The 22,540-nt window shown below is 41.2% G+C and overlaps 1 long non-coding RNA gene across 1 annotated transcript in view; it reads right to left on the bottom strand.

Moving 5' to 3' along the window:
* The window catches only part of LOC121924318, a 143,967-nt gene extending 130,059 nt beyond the window's left edge, over window positions 1-13,908 (bottom strand). The window contains exon 1 of the long non-coding RNA XR_006102569.1: window positions 13,333-13,908. This is a non-coding gene — a long non-coding RNA (uncharacterized LOC121924318). The remainder of the gene's footprint in view (window positions 1-13,332) is intronic.
* Window positions 13,909-22,540: the final 8,632 nt, after the last annotated feature.

Here is a 22,540-nt window from a genome sequence, read left to right as displayed (position 1 = left end):
GTGCACACCAGACAATACAAAGACTGGGTTTCATCCCTTTTGAATATGCAAGATTTGTCAGATTAGAGATACAGCTCTAATACTTCCTACTTGGAAAGCAAGACCATCAAACACAACTTGGAAATAGTTTTTATCTTCAATTTAATACTGATAAACAAAAGAAAGGACAAGGCAACAAGTCATATACCTTGATCACAAACTTAGTATCAGTTAGTTTTTTTTCTATCTGAAGCTGAATTGAACAGACAAGTGGAACAGAGATTACTGATGACTTTGTTTCGTACCCAAATTTGCCTCAGTTATATTGGTGCATACTGCAGAAAATGATCAGAATATTAATTTGATCTTTGAACTACAGCCAGGATGGTGAACATTTATTCTTCCAGATGTTTTGGCTTATGATCCCCACATCGCCATCCAACATGGCCAATCATTATAGGAGTTGTAGCACCAAACATCTGGAGAGCGCAAAAGTTTCCATCTCTTTATTGCACAATGTACATTCAACAAGTCTTTTAGCTTCTGCTATTTAGGACATGAATGTGCTAAATAAGATCAACAATAATTAATGCTATCATGATAAATGATAGGACAGCAAAAAGACAGGGTGTTTTGGATAAAGCAATGGTTTCTTCAGCCTGATGGTCCCAGGTATATTGGACTAAAACAGCCTGGGATGATGTGATTATAGTCCAGTAAACTGGCAGAGTGTCGTAGTGGTGAATACAAGGTTAGTCTGCATTGGAATAGGACGGTACACATGGTTCACCTCCCTCCCACCAACACACATACACAGCTGAAAAGCTCACTAGCTGATCTTGAGCCACTTATGTGTCCTTTAAGGTCACCTGTCATGGCAACCCCATCAATTTGAAGGGTTTTCTTAGGCATGGGATACTCAGAGATGGTTTTTCTAGTTCCTTCCTCTGAAATGTGGCCTGCAACATCTGTTTTTGTTGGTGGTCTCCCATCCAAGTACTATAATAATAATAATAATAATAATAATAATAATAATAATAATAATATTTATTTGTATACCGCCCTGTGGCGAACCAATCCGGGCGGTTGACAACAGTGATTATAACAGAGTAAAATATAAATTTAAAAACATTATAATCCCTCCCTCCTTATAAAAGTATTAAAAAATATAACAGATTAAAAACACAATATCAAAACATAAAATATAGTTAAAACAAACTAAAAACCCTGGTGTCCCTCTGGAGATCCTCAACCATCACTGAAGATGGGGCCACGAGAGGAAAGAGGGGATCAGGGAGGCCAGGCCGGGATGGTTAATCTGGAAAGGCCTGCCGGAAGAGATCCGTCTTGACAGCTTTTTTAAAGCTGTCTAATGATGTCAACTGACGGATCTCATCCGGCAGGTCGTTCCAGAGTTTGGGGGCGACAGCAGAAAATGCCCTCTGGGAGGTCGCCGCAAGCCTAGATTTTAGAGGCTGCAGTAAGTTCCTCCCAGAGGACCGGAGAGCGCGGGGAGGATTATATGGGAGGAGGCGGTCCCTGAGATAGCTTGGACCCAAGCCATTTAGGGCTTTAAAGCCTAAAGAGGGCTGACTCTGCTTAGCTTCCAAGATCAGACAGTATCTGGTGCCTTTAGGGTATTTAGGCCCTTTAGTTTAACCTAAGTGTTGGGAGAACTATGTGTACCTGCACTCCAGCCTCTTGGTATATAAATAAAAATTGTAAGCACTTTGGCACAATTGATTATTAGTGATATTGGTTCAAAATCTTCTCAGTCACAAAGCTCATACAAACTTCAAGCCACTGTAGCACATGAGAGAGAATGAAAGAGGTTTATTCTCCTCTGTTACAAACATGAGCTTTGTTCTGTTTGAGACAGACTTGAAAAGGAAGCCACAGTGGACCACTATGTTTCCCTAGAAATATACACAGTGCCAAATTAGAATTCTTGCATCAAATCAGTTGATGCACACACACACACACTGAAGAGGGGTGTGAACATCAGTGATCTGCTTCCTGATCAACAGGGGAACAAACCTATTAGTTGCAGCCACTGCTGCCTGGTAAGTCGGGAATGGGGGATTTTCATAGTCCCTACATATTCCATAAATTAGTGAATATCTAGGGGTCGTGAATATAAAACAATCATGAATGTGTAACTCTAGGTTATGCATTCCTAACTGCCTTAGTGAATTATCTGAGTGTGATGGTATCTCCTTCTTAGGAGGTTTTTAAACAGGGGCTGGATGGTCATCTGTCGGGGGTGCTTCAGTTGTGTATTCCTGCATGACAGGGGTTGGATTAGATGGCCCTTGTGGTCTCTTCCAATTCTACGATTCTATGATTCTGTCCATTATTTTTACAGTGCACATTTCCCATCCACAAGGGTTTGATTCTGTTCCCCCCCCCCAATCTCCACCTCCCACAAGGGGGGGAAAGCAAAACGCTTAAGCCCATATTAGTCAATGGGTGGTGATGTGCACATGCACCCATACTGGCTAAGATGCATGCACATGCCACCATTGACTAATATGGGGTGGGACAATCCACAAGACCTCCAATCTGTGGGTGAATAGCCTGTTGATACAGCAGGCCCATTGTATTTCTTCATTCATTCCTTCATTCATTCCATTTCATTCACATGCCACCTTTTTCCTAGAGTGAGATAAAAGATGCCTCACAAACATCATCCCTAAGATATTATATGTGAAAGCCACAACAAAAACGAAAAGGAGGAGAGAGAAGTGGGAGATAAAGAGAAATCACACCAAACAGTCTATAAATGAACCCAATAAATCTAATTTCCACTTTCCTAATCTTCTTTAGCAAAGAAAGTTGTGCATGGATTCAGAATCAAGGGCCCTTTCCTCTTCTCCTCCAAATTGGCTCAGGATTACCAGCCATGCACCATATTACAGTCATAACACCAGGGAAGCAGCTTGGAATGCAGGTCGCAGTCCACAGCAATCACTTTGTAAGACAGCGCCAGAGACAAAGAAGTGCTTTGACACATTGTTCACAGGCTGTGACAGCAAATACCAAAGCCAGAGAGAAAGCTGATTTAGGACACTAATCTACAGTGACTCCTGACAACACAGCGTCCATCTTTGATTATTAGCGTCCCTTTTAAACTACGTCCCTGAACACATTTCCAGATAAGCAGCATTGAAAAGGAAGTGGGTAGACATTCATGGCACATCTGAAAGTACAGGTGTAAAACAACTGAATAATCACCGCAAAGAAGCCTATGGATTCTAGTTCTGGTAAGAAGCTAGGAATCTCAAATACAAATTTTTGTACAGAATTTCTTTGAGTAAGCCATGGATGGCTACCAGACAGAATTTAATACTCATTTAGCTATATCATGATGTATGTGTGAACCAGCCAGAGCAACCCTCACCAATGTTTAAGCAAATTCCATTAAGAAGGCTAGCATGCTGGATTGACATGTTAACCTGAAGTTAAGCTGTGAAGGTCCACTCAAGTTGTCATGTGATGCAAATCAGTCAGTGTCAAGCATGCATGTGAAAGCTTCATGTGCTTTTGGAGAGGAATGCAGGAGACTGCTTATTGTGCACCCAAAACTAATAAGTTCAGAGGTCATTAGGAGTCTTGCAGAATGTCCTAGCTATCAGTGAAATGGCTACACCAAGGAAGTAAAGGTCAAACATTAGTAGAATACATCTTTTCCAAAACCTCAAGCATAAAATACTTCTGCCATAGTGTGCTCCTGTTTTAAGTGGAATTCAGTACCTCTCTGCTACAACAGAAGACCTGTGGGAAAGTCTTCTTTCAAAGCTGCAGACACAAGGCTTACAAAAAGAATACATTTGGAGGGGAATGTCATATACAAGATCCATTATGTGGTACAATCCAATACAGGAGTGTGCAGTGCATCCTCTTTAAATCGGGATTACTATTCAAGACCTAATTTTTACAACCCTTTCTAGCTGGTACTGGTTACATTTCAGTGTACTGGTTACATTTCTAGATACTGGTTACTTAAGTCAAAGCTGTGGTATGAGTGTAATGAGATATATAGAAAGCGGCATACCTGGAGTGAGCACAGTGGAATGTTTGACTTTTTAAAATTTTAACTGTGGATTATCCCACTATCCAAACTATTTTTGGGGTTTTTTTTGTTTTTGTTTTTGTTTTTTTTTAATATTTTTTTATTAATTTTAATACACTATAGCCAACAAGCACAACATTTCTTATAATAATCACAGCTTTATACTTTTCAAAATACATTCCCAAATCCATCCCTTCTGATTTAACATTTCTTACTTTGATTTAGTCTGTTATTTGAATTTTGGAAGCCTAGCTTCAAAAAGGCTGAGCTGCCAGTATGAAACAGAAATCCCCCATTCAAAACAAATTTGTCTTCCAATTGGCCTGCTCATTTGATAAAACCATATTGTTCCACTGAAGGAACTGTTTCCATCTGTTGGACCTGAGAGGGTGAAATTCCCTTTTCCGTAACAAACTAAGAGTTTTCCTCTGGAGGGCATGAAGCAGATCCTATGAAGCCCTCCCAAACAGATTTTCTGGTGGTGGAGTAGACTGTGGTGAGGAGGAGAATAAAACCCCATCGTATCTGTATGGTTATGTTCTAGTTCCTTGTCTGGACTGTACTCTTACACACAGTAAAGTCTTGTTCCCTTGAATGCTTTGAACTAAAGATTTTTGAGTGCCACAGCAAATGTTTGCTACAAAAGATAAATCATGTGCCCACAATAACATGGATCTTATTGTGTGCTCTCCCTTCACACAATCTTTCACGTGTTAGAAGGCTCAGATGGAGAGGATAAGTAGTGAGAATCAGTAATACTGCCCAGACCCAAGGCCTGTGTCTTCTGGAACAGAGAGTGATCATTGAGTATGCACTGCTAAGTGTCACCTAATACCTAGACATATACCAGTGATTCATTTGGTCTGCAATCTCCATCTCTGGGACAAAGTTTAACAAAAGACCCCATGGCCACAAAATCTAAGGACTTTTCTTTTTCTTTCCCCTTCTCCAATCACTAAGCCTAATAAACTGTTCTGGGGAACTCTAGATACTTGTATGCTTTTGTGGCATTTTGGTTGATTGTCATAAAGCTACTATCCAACTGTGAATTTCATTTCACAATTTCACAAACTTGAAAAAAGTAAAAAAGAGGGAAGATAGAAGATTAGCATATTCTTCATTGTGGTGCTGGAGAAAAGTACTGAGAATACCATGGATGGCCAAGAAGACAAATGAATGGATTCTAGAAAAGGTGAAACCTAAACTCACTCTGGAAACCAAGTTGACTAAACTGAGGCTGTCATACTTTATGAGAACATGAGAAAAGAAAGAGATGTTTCTGGAAGGCAGCAGAAAAAGAGGAAGAACACATGCCAGATGGTTAGACTCGATCAGGGAGGACACAGGGCTGGAGAACTTGAGTAGAGCAATGGGGACAGGAGGTCTTGGAGATGTCTTATCCAAAGATTGTCATGAGTTGAAGTTGACTTGAGGGCAGTTAAAAACATATTCTTCCATGCTTTCTTTGAGCTACTAGGTTTACTACTGCTGCTTCTGCTAAACAATACAAGTTCACACTGAAGGCTTAACATTTCTCCAATTATTGTATTCTCTCCCATCTTTCTTGCTCTATTCTTTCACCAAGGACAGTTCCTGGATGAAGAGGATCTTGGACAACTCCCTCTAATATCAGTACAATATTTATTCCTATCCTGCAGAGCATTAGAAACATTCTACTTGCTGCTATTCAGCTACACAAACTCAATTTTTTACAAGGGTGTGCTATGCAAAAAATTCTAAAATAGTTTTGAGAGGCTAAAACTTTCACAGACAAGGTCAAGCATCTTCCCAAAGCATGCTTGCACACACTCTTGACTTCCTTTGCTGAAGTATAGTGTGACTAATTATCAGGTCCATCCCTTCAAGCAAGAAAGCCAAGAGTTTTGTTCATTTACACTCATGAACAGCCAGCCAAAATAATCAGAGCTATGATTTCTGTGCCTCTGAGGTTTTCAATGGGTTTGGTATTGGAAGTGTGTAAAAGGTATCAATTGACAAACATTCTTTCACATTTTACTGATTTTGCCCATAATACTCACACATGATATAGAGCTTAGATTTAAAAGGAAGGCTAAAAAGCTGAACAACTTCCACATATCACTGTATAGCTATTTTGGGGCTTGGTTACATACAGTTGAAGGCATCTAGCAGCCAATACACATGATGCCTCAATGAAAGTGTGTCATTCTTTTTTTTTTTTTTTTTAAAGAACGCAACCTTTTTGGATGCAGATTATCAAAAGATTCTACATCCGATTCTGGAATAGACTTTCTTTGGTTCTGTGTTAAACTGTGGGTGATGATTAGACCACATTGTATATACACACATTGACATTTACACATAGTGTGGGTCAAGGACATCACAACTTATAGCACTGTGTGATGCAGCAGACAATGAAAGTGGGCCCTTGTTATCCACTGGGATTTGGTTCCAGGATTGCCTGGATACCAAAATCCATGGATATTCAAGTCCTATCAAATACAATGGCACAGTAAGATTGTATAAAATAGCAAAATCAAACTTTGCTTTTTGGAATGTATATATTTAAAAAATATTTTCAAACTATAGATGCTTGAATCCATGGATACAAAAAATCTATAGATAAGGAGGGCTAACTGTAGTTGTAAATCTTTCCACAAGCAGAGTATTTAAAAATGAGATTTTAAAAAAATGTAAGATATGGGGCAGTTCTGGGGATTTATATGTGTGGGGTTGGTTTGTTTTTACTTTAAGAATTTGGTGGGGGGGGTGAACTGCCAAGAGAAGAGTGCAGATAGAATAAAATGTACATTGTGTGACAGTTACAATTTTAGAAAAAGATGTGCTACAAGACAATGATGTGACATTTTACACTGGTATAACAGATGGTGTAGTTGTCTGTCTGGCAGAGCAGGTATGTAGCTTGAAGCACTTATTCACCCAATCTGTCACTGGAAGGCCAGGTTGCCTGGGATGAGGCGCATTTATGGTAGTTTAGGTTTATTCCAACAGCTACAGTTATTCCTGCACTAGGATGATCTGGCTGCAGTAGTCCATACTCTGATAACCTTCTAGGGAAGGGGAGGACTTCGGAAGAAATTCCTGACAACAAAGGCCTAGGAGGTTTTTAAACAGGGCTGGATGGTCATCTGTTGAGGGTGATTTGATTGTGTATTCCTACAAGGCAGGGGGTAGGACTGGATGGCCCTTGAGTCCTCTTCCAACTCTATGATTCTATTATTCTTTCTGTAACAATGGCATGGAGTCTGCAGCTGGTCCAAAGGGCTGCTGCATGGCCAGCAAAGTCTGAAAATATGGCACCTGTTCAGCATTGGCTGCCAAAGAACCACTGTAAATTCAAGGTGTTTAAGCCCCAAACAGTTCAGGCCTTTCATCTACTTCAAAGCTGGCCTGAGCCAATATTGATCCATTCAGAATTTAAGATCAACTGGGGAAGCTTTATGGATGGTGTCCCAGAGCAGTGCAGCTAACCAGGTTTCTGTGCATAGTATAGCTTATGTGGTAGTGACACCTCAACTGTGAAACTCCCTTTCCTTAGAAACTAGCAGTTTCAATTTTATTTTTCAGGCGCTACTTAAAAGCATTATTGTTCATACAGGCTTTGGACAAATAATGCACAAAATTAACTGTTAACTGCTAGTGTTTGTATTGCTTTTATGGTATTTTCAATAAATTATGTGTAATTTATTCTTTTAGGCATTTTAAATCTTAGATTTATTAGCCTGTGATTTGTAGATCTGTGATTTAAATACTTTAGGTAACATAAGATTTTAACTACTGTTTTAGTGTTAAGTTGTTAAAAGGCCTAGAAGGGCAGGGTGAAAATCAAGTAAATTATATATTTTTATATAATTATATATTTTTAGAGAATGGAAAGCAATTTTTTGTTTGCCCAAGTCACCCAGCTCCAGTGCTCAGGTTCCATTTCAAAAATACTCCTAGTGGTATAAAATTGCCACCTTAGTGTTGTTACAGAGTAGGATATGTATGAATTAGTGCTACCTAGGTATACCATGGAACCCTCTCATTCTAGTAGACACTGTTGCTAAATTGTAATTGTCTAGATACATTATGCACTAACTTCAGGGATAAAGCCAAAATCTATGGCGGGTTACAGTCCGCCCATTTGGGGCTGGCTGTACCCGCCCCTTTCCCTGGTGTATCGGGGCTTCAGTGGCCAGAACAGCAGCCAATCCGCCGCTTTTCAGGCTGTGGGGAAGCGGCAAAAGGCCCCTTCCCCGCAGCCTGAAAAGGGGTGTCCCTGGGGCTTCAAGCCCCAAGGACACCCTGCGGCGGCGGGGAGGAGAAAGGGGCCGCTTGGCCCCTTTCTCCTTTGGTCTGCTGGGCGCAGCCATGTGAAGGCTGCGCCCAGCGGATCAAACCAGGAAGGAGCTCCGAAACGGAGCTCCTTCCTACTCCTACTCCTACTTCCTAAGGGTGCACTAGACGCCCTGGCGCGGAGTGAGGACGTCACTTCCACGCCGCCCCGTATAGAGGCAGCACGGTCGTGACGTCCTCATGGCAGCAGCCGTGTGGAACGGCCGCCACCATTTTGTGTGCGCTCCGCGCGTCCTAGGATTGGGGGCATCCGGAAAGAACGCCCCTTTTTAACCCTAGCACGTGCAGAGCGTGTACTAAAGTGCCCGTTTGTAACGGCCTGAGTCAGTATTTAAAGGCATCAGGCTGATATAGATTTGGGCTTTCCCCTGCTTCTGGACTATTTTTTCTTATGGACCACCTCTACTTTTTGTATAAGCATAGGAAGAGGCAGCATACAAAGCAGCCTTCCTCAATCTAGTGCCTTTTGGACAATAACTTCCATCATCCCTGATCAACAAAGCCTGCAAGAATTATAATTCAAGACATCTAAAGGGTACCAGTTTGTGAAATTATAATACAAAGTACTCATTACCAAGTAATCTCACATATCCTTCTTTCAGGAAATGTTCAGTAGAAATGTTTTTGAGATAACTATTTGCCATTGTTCATTATTAATAACCAAGCACTGTCAAGACCAGAGTGATGTAATTCTTCACTTAAATGAAACATAAATGAAAGATGAGCATGTATCAATTTTCTATCAGCCAAGTTCATTCAAGTTCCACAATGGCATGAGGCAAAAAAGCCCCCCCCCCCAAAAAAAAATACCACATTACAAGATTTCCTGTGAGTTACTGTATTTAGAAATGACAATCTGATTTTGCTACTATGAATTAGTTAACAATCTAACAAAGACTCATTTACAGCAATACAGGATGCATGTCTTCCCTATTTTTCAAGTGCTAAAAATTCCATTTTTCCATATGCAGCTGTGCATGTTTATTTAGGCATGGAGGTTATACTTTGTTTAAATGGCAAGCTGATGGCTCTGGCGAAAGCACCCTCTAAATACATGGCCCAAATGCTTCTGCTTAATCACATTTAACACAGCATGCCCAACTCCTTATGCCAGGCATATAGGTAAACTGCGGTCTTCCACATGTTGTTTGACTAAAATCTGCAACATCAGCAGTAGCATGGTTAATGTCCAGGAATGATGGGAAATGAAGTAGAGGACCAAAAAGAAAGAAATGAAATCCAACAACACAAAAAGTACAGTCTCACTCCCACTGTCATTGCCATTTTGACATTGCCTGCCCTAGCATATTGTACAGTACTGACAACAAATGGTCCTTCATAAAGCCCCAAAGCATGGGATTGGAAAACCAATGGAAATGTCACAGTCCTGCAAGCTTTAAGGTGGTGGATGAAATGTATGTGATCTACAGAAGAATTTACACAGAAATACTTGGGGCAGTTCAGATGTTCTCTGAATATAACCTGAAATGTCCATCTCACAGTTTAAGCTAATGGACTTCTCTTTCCCATGGCAAACACAATGACTGTCTTCAAGGCAAAATTGTACACTTTAAAAGAGCATAAAATGCATTCAGGAACAGCAAACATATTTTTAAAAAACCAAGTTATTGCATATATGACAGATGCTTAGTTTAGCCTTTGAAAAAGCAGAATAGATGGACAAGGATCACAGGTGCAAGTGCTGAACTAGAACCTGAAGCGCATCAGTATCAAATGGTGCAAAATGGTGGCAAGGGAACAACATACTCTTAGAATCAAGGAAAACTAGCATTGTATTGCTCAGCCCAGAAATCTCGCTCTGTTACATATATTCTTGGACACCAGATTCACAACCACTTCCCATGAGAGGTGTAAGAGAAGGTTAAAGTGTGGAGGCTCCTTGGCCAAACAGCAGCTGCCCATTACAAGTATGGAAGCAAAGAGGGGACAGGAAAAGCATCACAGGACAGAACTGCATCTGGTGAAACAGGATGAACCCTGAGATGCATCTACACTGTAGACATAATGAGGTTTGACACCACTTTAACTGCCATGGATCCGTCCTACAGAATCCTGGGATGTGTAGTTTCATGAGGCGTGTGTGTGTTGTTAGCTTGCAAGTTGTATCCGACTTATGGCGACCCTAAGGCAAACCTATCACAGGGTTTTCTTCGCAAGTTTCTTCAGAGGGAGTTTGCCATTGCCACCCTCTGAGGCTGAGAGCCTGCGACTAGCCTGAGTTCACCCTGTGGATTTTGACGGCCGAGCGGGGTTTCAAAGTCTGCTCTCCAGCGTCATAGTGCAATTGTCAAACCATGACACCATGGACTGACGCTCTTTGGCAGAGAAGGCTGAAGACCTTGTAAAGTTACAAATCCCAGGACTCCATAGGATGGAGCTACAGCACTTAAAGTGGTGCCAAACTGCATTATTTCTACAGTGCAAACTCACCCCAAGGAAAGCTTACGTTCAACCTTCTTTCCTCAGTGAATCTCAACAGAGCAACCAGTTTCCTTCATGTGCTGATACAGACTAACTTGGATATGTCTTTTGACAGGAGCAGAGCTGGTGGGGCTTCCAAATAAGAAGCTACCTGACCTTAGATACTTGGGCAGGTGAGTCACTGATGTGCAGAGGAGTGGTGAAAAGAAATTCACAGCTCCCACACCCTGGCTGGAAGGCACATGAAAATATATCCTAGTGGGAAGAAACTGCTGAATTAAGTGGGATCAGGCAGGGAGGGATGGGTGGGCTGAAGGAGGATGTGCTGGCCAGAGCCCTGAAAACAAAGGCTGATTATATAGGGAAGAGAGGAGCCTAAAGCAACCATTAGAGCCCATTAACAGAGAGGAAAGGCCTGGTGTTAAGTTACAGAGCAGAGTTAACAGCACCTGCACCCCCAGGGATGAAAAAGGAACAGTCACAGAAAGACCATTAGTCTCCATGTGAGGAAAGGACACACAAAATACGACACTGGGGAGAAAGGGAGACGAGGACAGACCCCAATCTTTAACTCCTGGAGAATAGCTGCATCCACAGTGCAGAAATAATCCACCTTGACACCACTTGAACTGCCATGGCTCCAGGCTATGCAATCCTCGGGATTATTTCTCCTGTTTGCCTGATGAAGAAGCCAGTGTGACTTTGAAAGCTTGCAACATGTAACTGTCCATAAAGGTATTGTTGTTTGGATGTTATTGTATTTGCTGTATGGACAACACAGCTACCCCCTAGATGTTTCCTGGGGATTATAGTTTGTCCCCAGACTACAATTCCAAGAACTGCAATTCTACAATTGCAAAATTCTACCACTTTGTACCATTACAAATTTCTACCATTACAATTTTGTACAACCGCCAAAACTGCAGTTCCCAGAACTCCACAGCATTAAGCCATGGCAATTAAAGGCCCAAAACACACTGTAGAAACAATCCAGTCTGAGATTGCTTGAGCTGCCCTGGCTCAGTGCTAGGGAATCCTGGGATGTGTCGCTTGTTGTGGCACTGGAGCTCTCTGACAGAGATGGCTAGCCGTCTCCCAAAACACCAGTTAGCATTGGACCAGGGCAGCTAAAGCAGTCTCAAACTGGACCTAAAGTGGTGTGAAACCAGATTGTTTCTGCAGTGCGGATGCAGCTCAACACTGACAACAAAGTCAAGGACTCTGCCAGCCAGGCCCAGTGCCCATCAGGAGAGGTACCTGCAACACAAAGCCATGTCCAACTTTTTGCTCTTTTAGGAGAAACTCAGCCCTGTGGCAAGATCCCTGAAGGAACCCAGAAAGCCTCAGTCTAAACCCTAAAACCAGTGCTTTAAACCTGTTGTGATCCAAGCTGTGGAGGGCATCGCTGGGCTTTCTTATTTCCAAATTATAGTAAAAAAAAAAGATGGTAACAAAAAAAAGAAGCAGGAATACGCAATAAAAAGACAGAATAGTAAATGCATAAAATAGAAAGTAGAAAATATCAGTGTTAATAAACAACAACATACATTTACTGTAGATACAAAATTGAGGATACAGTATTCACTAAACGGTTATAGGGAATTACAAAACTATGTGGAATATAAAAAATGTAACAAAGTGTATTTACTGTCTGTAGACTAGGGGAAGTATGAATTATGAATTAGGATGATATGATATGACAAATAATAGAATTTGAGAGGTGTATTTCTTTTTTTCCTTTGGGTGTTCTATAGGTTATAGTGTATATTTGTCCAAAGGTATGTATGGATTTGCCAATCATATTTGTAAATAATAAAAATTTTAAAAGGTTTTTTATTTCCCCCAAGACAAAAGAAGATCCATGCCCACCTGGCATCATCATCATCATCATCATCATCATCATCCCTGCCCTCCTGCCAACTGAAACCTCAAGCATGGAGTGTATTTATTTATTTATTTCATTTTTTATGCCGCCTTTCTCCCAGGAAGTGACCCAAGGCGGCTCACAAGACTTTAGGGGGGAAATGGAAAAAATGTACAGTAAAAAACCTAAACCTAAATCCAAAGCAACAAAGGGGAGGGGGCCCAAAAGGCAAGGGAGGGTGGGCATATTCCTGGATAAAGCAGGGCTCAGATGATTTCCCGCAGATCAGGGTGAGCAGATGTCCTCTCTGCCAAGGAGGACAAGGCACCACAAAATGGAGGGCCCTTCAGAAAAAAGGAGGAGGCCATGACAACACAAGCTGCAAACAGAATGCATTGAAAACATTCACATTCCTGCTGAGAATGGAGGCCCCTTTGGAAACCCCTCCAAGGTCCTGGGGAAAGGAGGACGTCTGGCCACCCTGGACTAAAAACACTCCTAGGAAGATAAATCCATCTCTTGCACCATGCTCAAAACGGAGGTCATTTTGCTAATTCCTCCTGAAGGGGAAGTTGGAGGGTGTCAAACCGGGTTATTCCTCCAGTGTGGATGCAGCCCTGCTCCACCTGGGACTTACCTTGAGTGCATCCCTGAAGGCAGGCAAGAAGAAAGGGTCCCAGCAGGGATCATACACACAGAGACATCATCTATATATCCAGACAGGAGAGGCGACGTCCAAAAGGCCACCAAGAAAAGGAGGGGGGAAAAGAAACTCTTGTGTGTAACACACACACACCCCCAAAAAAGTTAACAGTCTGAAGCGCTCGCCATCCCTGGTTGTGAAGTAAAGGCGACCCGATCCTGGAGTTTCTTTGCCCAGGTTTCTTCAGAGGGCGTTTTGTTTTCCTTTGAGGCTGAGAGAGTGTGACTCGCCCAAGCACTGGGCTTCTCTGCTCAAGCGAACCCTGATCCCGGAGGGAAAAGGGAGCCATCCATCCAGGTCAGGCTGGGAGATGCTGGTCCTGGGTTCAAGAGAGGGAGGGAGGGAGGGAAGGAAAAAAAGGAAGGGCCAGAAGAAGGGCGATAGAGAGGCCTCCCTCCGCCGCCCAGCCCTTCAGGACAAGACTCGCCAGGGACCTTGCAGCCCCTTGGAGGCCAGCTGCAAGGAAGAAGTTTCCTCAGCTTCCCACTAAACTTGTCTATTTCCTCAGATGGATGCCAGAGACAGAGCAGCCCAGGGACCTCCTCCTTTTCCCGGACGCGTCCTCCATTCCCACCTTCCTGTCCCAAGAATCGGGGTGCAGAGAGATCCTGTGGCACTAAGTGAGACTCAAGAAAGAAGTTGGCAGCAGGAGCTCTCCCAGACTAAAAGCCTCCTTCCTCAGGTGCATTTGGTCCAATGGATTCATCTTGGTAAGACTTCTTTTGTAAGATTCCTTCCTGAAAAGGCCAAGGCTCGCTCTTCTTCTCTCCAAGAGCCATCATCCCACACTGCCCTCCTTTTCGAGCAGTCAATAGGAAGCAAGCGTTTCCATTCCTCTGAGTGGGTTCTTTTTGCTTCTCTTCCTTTCAGCCTCCTCATAAAAGCTCCTAGAGATGCAAAGCCATGCTCCCCAGCTTTAGCTGGAGCCAGGCTTTTATTCCTCAAGGCAAAGCCATGCTGCGCTGCTCCTCCAAAATGATCTCCTACTCAGCCTTCTTCTTGAAAGCCCTCCGCTTTTAGGGTGCCTGGTCTTCCTCCTTCTCCTGGAAGGAGACCATGTCCCCCTGAAAGGCAGTGGGTCCCTCTGTTTCTGAGCCCCAGCTTCCTTCCTTCCCTTCCAGGAGAGTCTCCCAAAGTCCTCCAGCCCCCAAAAGGGGAGGAATAGCCCCCCCCCAGGCATCCGAAAAAAAGGCAGCAAAGCCTCCTCCAAGAGCCTCCCGCTGCAGAGAAAGCGCCCCAGCCAGACTGCCAGCTCCTGAGCCATTCCTCCCTTTATATAGGCTTTAGCTGGCGGCTCCTCTGACGAAGGCAGCCCTGGACGGAGAGCATCACGGGAGTCGTAGTTTCTTTCGTCCTCCCTGGCCATTGCACCCCCCCCCCAATTACCATGTATGGATGTGGCCAGAGATAGGGGTGCAGGGAGGGGTGGGGACATTGACACCACTTTGCTCCCCAAACATCTGCATTTGGGCAGAAATGGGCTGTGGCCTTCACCTGTGTCTCTTTAAAAAGCTGAAGAGGTGGCATGAGGGGGGGTGAGGTTCAGTGGGAGGGGAAAGGACAGGTCCTAGTAGGGCATTTTTTAAATTAAAAATTTAAAAATTCATTTTTAATTTTTAAAATTAAAATTTAAAATTTCATTTTTAAATTTTGAATTTTAACTTTTAAAAATTAACATTTAAAAAAAAAAACCATGGCCACAATTTTTTTAAAATATTATTAAAATATTAAACAAAATTAAACACAGACAATAATCATTATAAATAAACATAAACATATACATATACACATTACATACTTTACATTCATTTACATACCTACACACAATCATTTATGCATAAAGAAGTAAGGAAGTATTATGAATAACATATAATACTTAATACTTCATAACACAATTATGATTACATCCTTCTTGCTTCATTAACCTAACTGATACTATCTAATTAAACCTTTCCATACTTCCTCTCTTATCATTTGTTACTTGCATCTTACTCTCTTTCTTCGACCTTCTAAGCCTCTAGATCTAGCTCTTGACCAGATTTGGTCCACTCTTATCTTACCTTATATTTCCCTACACAAACTTTCTTCTACCTACTCAAACCCTCTATGCTTACTATATTCCTTTCTTCCTCTTCTTCCTTCCTGTTTTCTAATCCACTCTTCTAATCTTAATCTACTTTACTCCAATATCTTCCTCTTCAAACCCCATTCAGACTAACTCTTGCAAACTGACTTACTTCCTACCAATATTCGTCTAATCAATGTTCAGTTTGACTTTCTTACCTCGATGTTTACTTTGTGGATTCAATCTCTAATTAGAATTATCGCAGATTAGTAGCCGCTATTTTACCCCAGTTTATTTCACGAAATTCGGTTACTTTACCCCATTCTTCCAAAAATTGTTCTTTAGTTTTATCTCTTAATGCCTGCGTTAATTTGTCCATCTCCATCCCATCGTATAGTTTCAACATCCAATATTCTTTGAATGGCATATCATTACATTTCCATTTTTGAGAAAAACACACTTGAGCGAGAGAAATCATATAGAATACATTTTTTCTTGTTTATCATTCATTTCTAATTAAAAATTAACATTTTAATTTTAAATTTTTTTAAATTAAAATTAAAAATTAAATTTTTGATTAAAAAACCACTAGGGCTTCTCCTTTCCCCTTTATTTTTTTTAAAGTTAATTTTTATTTTTAAAATTAAAAATTAATTTCTTTTTAAAAAATTCTTTAAAAGCATCAGATTTTATCCAGATTTCTACTTTAACAGCATGAAACTATGCATATTTATCTCTCCGTGTATGTGTTATCGTAATTTAAAGGTATAAGTTTATTTCTACTACAGTTTTTTTGTGCGCTTTTCGGACTATGAGGCAGTTTACTGGAAGAGGTTTTTTCCCCCTGACGTTTTGCCAGCAGCTGTGGCTGGCATCTGCAGAGAATGCTGGCATGGAAGAGAGTGGTGTGTGTGTGTGTGTGTGTACTGTGTGAACCTTGGTTGAGAGGAAGCGACTTACTGTATATGTGCATCCAGTGGTCCCCAAACTGTGCCCTTTAAGAGATTTTGGACTTCAGCTCCTGGAAGCCTCAGTTATGTTGGCCAATAGTCTGGGATTCTGGGAGATGAAGTCCAAAATCACATAAAGAGCACAGTTTGGAGACCGCTGTGTTAATGTGTGTATCATTCTGTTTTTCTGCCCCCAAAAGAAGCAGCAAAATGCCGCTCCTTTTAGGAATGGAAAAATCCACCCTTGCTGCCTCAGTGGCACTTTTCGGAGCGCCTTTTGACATGTAGCATGTAGTTGCAATGATGCTCGTGTGACAGTGGCTTAGGGACGGAGTCTGGGCATGCGGCATGCGGTCACCACGCCCCCACTCCAGCCTGACACCATCCCTTTTGGTTGGTCTGTACAGCCCCTTACTCTCAAAGGTGCTACAAGATCTCTCTGCAGATCTTGGTAGTATGCTAGGATACAACAGTGTTAGTCTGTAGAATCAGTATGCAGCACTTGGGGTCATACTGCAAACATACATTGGATCATGGAGTGCAACAAAGAATTTCAAAAGAAAATAAGCCTCTGCTTTATTATTGTAGCAAAGGCTTTGTTTCTTTAATCATGAAAAGCTGCAGATTGCTCATAAAGAAATGGGTGTGCCACAGCATTTGATTGTCCTGATGCATACCCCATGTTCAGGACAAGAGGCTATCGTTATGACAGAATACGGAGAAACTGAATGGTTATCCAATTGACAAGGGGTTCAGATAAGGCTGAAATTTATCATCTTGTTTAACTTGTGTGCTGGACATATCATATGTAAAGCAGGATTAGACTCTGAGGAAGGCGGTACAAAAATTAGAAAAAGGAACATCATTTATTTATTTAATTAATTTTTATGCCGCCTTTCTCTCAAAAAAGGGACCCAAGGTGGCTCACAAAATAAAAACATTTTTAAAAACTTGACAGCAAAATTTATAAGCAGTTGAAATCTTCTAATTAAAACAATGTAAAATTAACATTGAAAACATACAAAAATTAAAACATAACTAAAACACATACTCTATATAAAACCACCCTTTCAATGATCATCAACAGTTTAAGATATGGAGATGACACCATACTACCAAAAAATAGCAAAAGTGTGGCCTATTGAAGAAAGTCAAGGAGGATAGTACAAAGGCAGGTTTACAGCTGAATGTTAAGAACACAAAAAATAGTGACTACAGATGATTTACATAACTTGACAAGTAGATAATGAAGACACTGAAATAATTCAAGATTTTCCATACCTTGGTTCATTGATTAATCAGAATGGAGACTGCAGTCAAGAAATCAAAAGGAGACTATGCCTTAAGGGCAGTTATGAAGGAACTAGATAAGATCTTCAAGTGTAAAGATATATCATTGAGTACTAAATTTACAGTTGTCCATGCCATCTTATTTCCCATTTCTATGTATAGTTGTGAAACTTGGATAGTGAAGAAAACTGACAGGAAGAAAATCAACTCATTTGAAATGTAATGCCGAACAAGAATTGTATGGATAATGGATATACCCTGGACTGCTAAAAAGACCAATAAATGGGTGCTGGAGCAAATCAAGCCTGAACTCTCCCTAGAAGTCAAGATGACTAAACTGAGACTGAGACAGACTTTGGACATATCATGAGAAGATATGAGTCACTAAAAAAGACAAAAATGCTTGGAACGGTAGTATGAAAAAAAGATTGCATTGCAAATGGATAGACACGATCAAGGAAGCCAAAGCCCGGAGTCTGCAAGATGACAGGGTGATTTGGAGTTCTCTCATTGATAGAACATATTCAATTACCTTAAGTTGAATATGACTTCAAAACAGTTAACAAGAACAACTAAAGAGCAATAATAGTGGAACTTATATCTGAAACAACATGTACGGGATACTGTTGTCCAGGTAATTTATAAACCATGTATCCAGGTTCCTTGGCATATTTTCCTATGTATTTTCACTACAATATGGATGCAATGCCACATCTATGTTGCAGTGGTATCATCATTGTTCTCCCACTAGCATATTATATTTGTTTCCTTTTCTGTTCAGTTTAAGATAGTTTTTGAGGATTAAACAAATTACTGCAGATATATTGCCAAATACAAGTAAAACCAGTGAAAGGAATGTAGGATATAATTGCACTGTTCTTCCTTTTCTATTTTTTTAGCTAAAATGTTCTATAGATAAAGATCATGTTATAGACATTATTATCTTCTAATACTGTTGTCATAACAAGATTAAACAAAGCACTAACTGCACTACAATAGTTCATTGCATTATTTAAGGGAGAGAGGAGAGCACAAAACCATTTCTTGTAACATCCAGTCTCAAAATTTGGCAGTCTCTTTTAATTTCATGGGTCATCTCCCCCTTTCCAAATGGTTCTATTTCCAAAATGTGGCAGCAAACAGCATAATGCATAGAAACAGCAATTTAAAACACACGCACACACGTACATACACTGTAAACACAAGGCTTGAAACCTTAGCAATGACTAGTCAGCAGGGGAGAAATAATGGCATCAGCAGTAGAAGTGACAGATGATAATTTGATATTTATAGTCCTCTTAGACAATGTTAGGTAATGCTTAGATGAGAATTCCTGTCACTCACACACTAAGCATTTAAATCATTTCCAGGCCTCCGTCTTCATCACACTTCCAAGATGGAAACTGAATGTAAACCATTTGGCAGGTTTTTATTTCTATTTTATTTTGATCCCTACAAGGTAAAGCACTGTGCAAATTCTACAGCACTGTATAAATAAATATTAACAATAGCAACAAATTGCTAGTGGATGTGGAACTGTCATAGAGAAGCTTGTAGTCCTCAGTGTTAAGATTAGGAAAGGAAGATAGGCAACTATTTTGATCCTAAGGGTAAGATTCCCTCCTTGGAAACAATATAGCAGGCCACATAATGTTATGAGATGTGGTTGTGGTCCTCCCCTCTACCACATTAAAATTGATTCACCCATGGATGGACTGAAAAACTGAGGTAAGAGGGCTGTAGTAGGCACCCATTGCCTTTGGCAGACTCCTATGATGTTGTTCTTGTTGGGGAAGGACCAAAGGGAAAATAAGGGCAGCATCCTTGTTAGGCTCCTAGTTCTTGGACTCACAAAAAGTAGACAGAAAGATCTGGGTGGTTTGAGACAAAATAAAATTGTTATTGCAGTATCATTTCTGCTCACAGAAAAGCTAGGAATCAAAGCAAATACAATCACCCCAGTTGTCAAAAGACTAGAAAGGTTCTCACATAGTCATATCTGAAGAATCTCTAGGAAGTAAAGAGCCCTAGCTGTGTTGTGCCCAGAAATCCTCCTTTTCCAGGACATGTCCTACATTTCAACCTTCTGTCCAGGAAGAACTTCAAAATGTCCTCCATTTTGAGAATGACTAAGCATCATTAATTTATACCTTAGTATTTTTAGCTTTTATTTGGTGATGTCCTTCATTTTTCTTGCATGTCTGACATTTTGCAGTGCCTTGTCCTCCTTTGCAGTTAGGGCACCTGGTCACCCTGCCCAGCTGCTTGTGAAGAACTTTGGGTGGATTCTGCTATTCTTGGTATTATCTGACCCAGAAGTAAGCATATGCCCCCCCTCCCCCCCATCACACACACCAGTCCCTGGCAGTATAAGCAACAGTCAGGCATGATGACAATACAACAACTTTGGGAAGGCTATAATTTTCCACATCTAGCCAAACACAATGGCTATTAAAGGAACCAAGATTTAACCTGCTTTTTGGAGGAGCTCTGCTGGAATCAGTGAAATTTTAAGGACCAAGAAGGAAGAGGTTCTGCTTTATGTATCCGCCTTCGGGCATTCAGTCTTCACTCTTTCCTGGTCATTCTGCTAGTGCTATGGCACTTCTAGCACAGCGCCTGATAGCAATGATGCTAAACACTCTATTTTTAGATTTTTGCAATCTTCTGATAGACTCTCCAATTATCATTGTATTTCACTTGTAGCAGGAGATCCAGAACTATCTCTGGCTTGCATATGATGGACAAGAACTGAATTACAGTGCTGCTGCTATCATTATTATCTTCTTCTTCTTCGTCTTTGTCTTCTTCTTCTTCTTCTTGGAGATCTCCAGGTTAAAGAGAATAAAGGATGCTTTGAATTGCTCATATGAGCCTGTGGGAGGAACCACCACTAATTCTTTGTATCTTAGAAACATCTGGTTGACATATTCATGAGCCTGCAGGCACTGCTTCTCCCACCCAATCACCCTTAATTTACCTGTTTCATACATACTTTATTGCGCTTTTTGGTGGGTCTGTTCGCTTCCTTCCAGCCCTACCTTCTAAGTACCCTGACCCATTTTGGTAATGAAAATGTTGTCTTCTTTCAGACCTCACTTTCCTTCCCACCAGAGACCCCCCCCTCCCCATCTCAGCAATGGTTAAGGAATGTGTTTAAGGAATGCTGTCCGCTTACAAGGAAGTTGGGGAAGGGGAGTCATTAAAACAATGACTTTATGTTTCCAGCCAACACTGCTGTAGTCACGCAAGGCTCTGTGTGTGTGTGTGTGTTCTTTATATAAACAAACTTCTGAAAGTCTTTTCAATTCTATGTATACAAAGAAAACACCTAGTTCTTTGGTCACTGCACAGCAGACAAAATGTTAGAACAAGGTTCAAATCTATGTGCACGTTGATCTTCTCTTGATATAATACTTTAAAAAATCCACTTCTATTAATTTGCTCCCCCCAGTCCAAAACTCTGGACGCCGCTTTGGTCAGCTCTTGCCTTAAACTCTTGAAGTGTTGTTTCTGATATTTCCTTCGCTGGTGCTGTTGTGTGCCTTCAAGATGATCCCAACTTATAGACATTTGCCACTGCCTTCCTCTGAGGCTGAGAGAATGTGACTTGCCTAAAGTCACCCAGTGGGTTTCCATGACTGTGCAATCATATGAATCCTGAGCCACCTTCCCATTCTAATTTGAAGTGAATTGCTGATCGGGTTATATGACTGTCATTCCCATTTGAAACTGGTTCCAATCTTACTATGATCGGTTTCAGTCACAATGAAGCGAAGCAAATGCAAAAAACCCCACTCTTTCCTGACATTATTTTTGGAGATTCTTTTGAAAAAAATCAATTCCAAAGTGTGTTCAAAAAGTGGGAATGACATATCTGAATCACATCATTTTCGAGGGGAGGAACTAATGGCAGAGGGATGTTTACCATCCCTCCTCAATTTTTTTAGATCCACCATCCCCCCCCCCCTCAGCATTGCCTTTGTGCTTGTGGTATGACCTATGGGTGCATGATTTTTTTTTGCAACCACTTGCCTCACTCAGCCCGATCACCTGGCTTGCCGCCCAAGTAATTGCAAGTAGTTGCAAAATCAAGGAATCGAATAGTTTATCAATTTTAAAATATATATATAGTTCCCAAGCCAGGCTGCTGCTTACGTTACTGATGATACGCAGATGATTGACATGCATTTCAAAGTGGCGCAAACTAGTAGCGACAACAATCATACCAAAAAAGAAGCAATTATAAAGGGATAATGAAAAGATCCACTTTCATAGTGGGAACAATGGACCTTTTGGAATCGATTCACCAACACGGAGTGAAGGCAAATTGCAAACCAGTTTAAATGTAAGTGGGAATGGGGCTCAGGTCTCCCAGAGTCCTAGTCCAACATCAGATCACTACATCATGCTGGCTCCTGATGTTTCCTTACCAGACCTCAAGTCAAAACATTGGTGCAAAAGTGGATGTCAGGTCATTTGGCATGGCTCCTACACTGTCTCCCCAACCAGCACTTTGTCCTCACATTTAGGGGACTGCCTCACCCAGCATTTCTCTATTCACAAATGACTGTAACATTCCTGTTCTGTGACCCTACACTGCTCCATTGGGCTGGTCCTCTGGTTGGCCTTGGGTGGCTTGTTTTCTTCCTGGAAACCAGAGTAATATCTGGCTTCCAAGAAAACTTAAAACTGAATTGGATAGACCAGGGATTGTCCTGCCTGCTGAGGTTGTGACACAGGCCCCAATTATTCATTGCATCCAAACTGGAAGTATCCCTTTCAGATACTTTCCTTCTCTGGGTTTCCCTCCTAAAGGGACAGTAGAAAACACTAT

Source organism: Sceloporus undulatus, chromosome 2 (assembly GCF_019175285.1).
Source record: "Sceloporus undulatus isolate JIND9_A2432 ecotype Alabama chromosome 2, SceUnd_v1.1, whole genome shotgun sequence".
NCBI classification, from domain to species: Eukaryota; Metazoa; Chordata; class Lepidosauria; order Squamata; family Phrynosomatidae; genus Sceloporus; species Sceloporus undulatus.
The sequence above is the reverse complement of the archived record's forward strand: the minus strand, read 5'-3'. Positions and strand labels throughout refer to the sequence as shown.